Source organism: Oratosquilla oratoria, chromosome 35 (assembly GCF_046742065.1).
Source record: "Oratosquilla oratoria isolate Oo_2021 chromosome 35, ASM4674206v1, whole genome shotgun sequence".
NCBI lineage: Eukaryota > Metazoa > Arthropoda > Malacostraca > Stomatopoda > Squillidae > Oratosquilla > Oratosquilla oratoria.
The window spans coordinates 6,077,079-6,082,078 of NC_134811.1; the positions used below are offsets into that span (position 1 = coordinate 6,077,079).

General features: G+C 36.1%; 1 protein-coding gene across 1 annotated transcript in view; it reads left to right on the plus strand.

Moving 5' to 3' along the window:
• Window positions 1-5,000, plus strand: part of LOC143018660 (uncharacterized) — a 1,127,560-nt gene that overhangs the window by 922,326 nt on the left and 200,234 nt on the right. The window lies entirely within an intron of this gene.

Below are 5,000 nucleotides of genomic sequence, written 5' to 3' on the forward strand. Positions count from 1 at the left end.
CGCCTTCCTTACCTCCCCATCCTCCAGTTCTTCTCCACCAACTCTCCCTCTTCCCAACCCACCTCCTTGACCTTACTACGCAGATCTGACCGGTTTCCGCTGAAAAATGAAATCTCCTCCTCTACACGCCCTCCCACCCAACGATCATCATATATATATACAGTATATATATATATATACATTATATATATATATATATATTTATATGTATATATGTATATGTATATATAGATATATATATATACATATATATATGTATATATACATATATATATACATATATATATGTATATATATATATATATATATATATATGTGTGTGTCTGTGTGTGTGTGTGTGTGTGTGTGTGTGTGTGTGTGTGTGTGTGTGTGTGTGTGTGTGTGTGTGTGTGTGTGTGTGTGTGTGTGTGTGTGTGTGTGTGTGTGTGTGTGTGTGTGTGTGTGTGTGTGTGTGTGTGTGTGTGTGTGTGTGTGTGTGTGTGTGTGTGTGTGTCTATGTGTGTGCGTGCGTACGTATTTGCGTGTATCAGTTAATACGAGTGTGTGTTTCGCACTGGTATAACCGTGCGTTTGCGCGTGTGTGTATGTTTGTTTATACTTCCGTGTGTCAAAGTTTGTTTTAAAAAAAAATATTCTGTGCTTCAGATATATATTTTTTACCCTATTTTTTTTACTGAAAAACGAGTCCTTCCATTTCGTAAATAAAGTCCGATGTCAAATTCATGTATAATTGCTTTCTACACTATGACCTAGTATAATGATATATATACGTATTTTCAACACTCTACAGTCAATTATATACACATTGATTTATAATAACTCCTTGTAGATTATTTTTCTATTACGATATATATAGACATAAGTCCAGAAGTATTCAATCAAAATTCCATGGTTTTGCAAATTATTTCTCCATATTTCGTAAAACTATATTTTGTATTATTTTTTGTTGGCAAAAATGTCTGATTCACGCTTCGTGATACGGGAGGGAAGTCTATTGTGGCCAACAGTCCATTGCAAGCTCTGAGATAACTACAGATCATATGTCACAGTTTTCCACATTCCTATTTCACACGACAACATAACAATATTTTTTGGTGGCTGTCAAACCACGAGATAAGATAACTCTTAGTATGATTTCCCAACGCTTTTGCGAGTGGATCTCATGTTTATGAACTTCTGTTCCTTGTGCTACCGTAGTTCACTTTAACAATTAAGAAAGTTTGTCGTCGTTTTTCCTATGTTTTTGCTAGTGAATCTCTTGTTTATGAGTTTCTGTTCCTTACTATTCAGTGTTCAGTTTAACAATTAAGAAAGTTAGTCGTCGTTGTTTTTGTTCCTTGTGTTTCCGTAGTTCACTTTAACAATTGAGAAAGTTAGTCATCGTTTTCTCAATGTTTTTGCAAGTGGATATACTGTTTATGGATTTCTGTTCTTTATGCTTCCGTAGTTCAATATAACAATTGAGAAAGTTAATCATAATTTTTCCAACGTTTTAGCAAGTAGATATCTTGTTTATGGAATTTTGTTTCCTATGCTCCCGTGTTCAATTCAACAATTAAGAAAGTTAGTGATCGTTTAATAGTTACTACGAGGTTTTGGCTTTACTTATTAAATATACTGGAACGTCTTTCGATGGAGACGAGTGTTAAGTGCCGACATAGACTGTCTACATTTTACTATAAAAATATAATGAATAAATAAACACACGAGTAAATTGATAAAATGAATTATAATAGTAATGATAATAAAGATAATAATAGTAATTATAATAACTAACGAATAAGTAAATAAACATAAAATAAATAGAATAAAACAAATACATAACTAAGAGTGAGACGATGAAGTGTATTATTGTCAAATTGCAATAAAAATAGTCAGTATACCACAACCAGGTGGAGTACGTTTTCATAATCTAAAAACATTATGATTCACTAAAATGAAACTCAGACTAAAGTGCTTTGATGCAAGCTTGCAATCATACCTCATTACACACTTTTAATGAGGCATATTGAGTGCAAAATTGCAGTTGCCCAGAAAAAAAATGTTATACAAAAAGCTACATCATGTTCCCAGTCTCATTTGACATCAATTCGAGGCTACATTGTCCTCAAGGATACAAAGGTTATTTATCGTCAAAGATATACAATAAAGTCACATACACTATTCTAAGCAAAGCTTGTGACAAATACCACTTTAACTCTGATTTTTCTCTTTTTGAAGTCAGCAACTACATTTACTCTTATAACGAATAAGTACATTGGCGTAGTCTGATGGGCTGAATGTAGTATTTTTCTTTGGGGCAAAGATTTTGCTTCTTATCTCTACTATCTGAACTCACATTACGGAATGCAACAGGAAACACTTGTTAAATCAATATAGCCTCGCAAGGGGTTCTGTGAGCCCCGAAGAAACAATATAGCCTCGCAAGGGGTTCTGTGAGCCCCGAAGAAACAATATAGCCTCGCAAGGGGGTCTGTAAACCCCGAAGAAACAATATAGCCTTGCAAGGGGGCCTGTGAACCCCGAAGAAACAATATAGCCTCGCAAGGGGATCTGTAAACCCCGAAGAAAAATATAGCCTCGCAAGGGGGTCCTAAAGTATCAAGAATAGAAGCCTATGGTATACTCATGTCAGCAGTGATGTGATGAGTGTGGAAGTCACTCTTAAGAGTTGATACGGTTAACAGAAGCTGAGAATATTGTTCATTTAGGTCATTTAGATATTTATGGGTAGATATGACTGAGGGCTTGTGGTATAAAGAAGGAAATGGAGCTAGTTATATTGGTGGTGGTGGTGGTAATGTTGGTAGTGGTGGTGGTAGTGGTGGTGGTGAGTAGGGGTGTTGATGAGTAGTTCATGAAGGACAAATAATTTGTTTTGATGTTAAAATCATTCTCAGAAGTCTGAGTAAAAGAAAGACTGGTTGAGAATTAGGCTTTTCAAAACAGTGATGTCATTTTTATATTGTTATTTTATCCAATACAAACCAGACCAACATTCAAGCAAGCACTGGAATACTTCGCTGTGATAATCATATTAAGATTCCGCACTATCGTTGGAAAAGAAGGAGAGTTTTGTTGCAGAATATTTGATCAATTTCATTTTACTTCAGGTTTACAGTGGAAACTATTTTTTCGTTGAGCAAAATTTCGGTAATGTACCAACAGCTGGAGGCTTAACTAAACAGTTAAACTCACTGAGAGTCTCGGAAAAATGATCTTCGAAAAAAAAGTAGAGAAAACTGTGACTTAGTGTAACCTTACACGACATGATATATAAAAACAACTGATGTGATTATAACTAATGAAGGACCACAATATAGCGCAGTCAAATAAACTGACACAGAACGCAGATCATACATTTTGTCTTTTCAGCCTTCTTCTCAACTATGATTAATTTTTCAGCTATGAACAACTACCAGACCAATTTTGTTACAGTTATATTCTGTCAACCTAGTTTCAATCGTTATTTGGTCTGCTGTTGTAATTTATTTTATTTAGCCCACTATTACCCCTAATACTTAAGTCTTCCACTTATACAAATAGACAAAGATTTCTACAACTCCGTATCTCAAGTTCTGTACATACTTATACCCAAATACTTTCCTTGACCATATAAAGATATATCCGTTTAATTCTTGAATATATACGACAAATGTATTACAAAAAATCCTAAACAGATAAGAAACAATACAATAAGACAATAATACAATAATGAGTAACAATGTGATAAATAATACAATAATGAGTAACAATAAAATAAGACAATAACACAATGATGAGTAACAATACAATAAGACAATGATACAATCAACAAAACATTAAAAGTGAAAAAAAAAATGAGCCAGGATTTTTTTTTTTTTTTTTTTTTTTTTTTTAGCGGAACTCCAGGAACCAAAAATTTGTGCCCGGAAGAACGGGTCATAAGAGCCGAGAATATTGTAACGAACAAAGAACCATTTCCATACACAATAGGTCACGTTGAATAGTGACCTCGTTATTTCAACGGCGCTGCTGCTGCATCTGCTAGGGCGACTCAAAAATCATTCAGGAGGAAAGGAGAGAGAGAGAGAGAAAGAGAGAATGAGAGAGAGAGAGAGAGAGAGAGAGAGAGAGAGAGAGAGAGAGAGAGAGAGAGAGAGCGAGAGAGAGAGAGAGAGAGAGAGAGAGAGAGAGAGAGAGAGAGAGAGAGAGAGAAGAGAGAGAGAGAGAGAGAGAGAGAGAGAGAGAGAGAGAGAGAGAGAGAGAGAGAGAGAGAGAGAGAGAGAGAGAGAGAGAGAGAGAGAGAGAGAGAGAGAGAGAGAGAGAGAGAGAGAGAGAGAGAGAGAGAGAGAGAGAGAGAGAGAGAGAGAGAGAGAGAGAGAGAGAGAGAGAGAGAGAGAGAGAGAGAGAGAGAGAGAGAGAGAGAGAGAGATATGATGGAAGGAAACCGTGCTATGTATTTCGGGTAAAGACTCGTTTCTGTCAGCATAGAGAATAGTATTAAGATTAATGTGTCATGAAATTCCAAAAGACTTTATCCAACTTAGAGACGGGCCTGATTTTAACGAGCTTTAAGTGATTGAAAACCCGCTCATACCAATGTCTATTCTTCAGTATAAGTACATGCATATATTCATATATAAGTATATGTATATTCACACACACACAGACACACACACACACACACACACACACACACACACACACACACACACACACACACACACACACACACACACACACACACACACACACACACACACACACACACACACACACACACACACACACATTCACACGCACGCACACACACACACACACACACACACACACACACACACACACACACACACACACACACACACACACACACACACACACACAGGTCTTATAGAAGAGACACAGAGTGGTGGATATCTAGAACAATGTGAATGAAACAATAGTGTGTGAAAAACTATTCGCAAATTCAAGAACAAACTAAATACTGCGAGATACAAAGACGGGACTCTACGAGTATA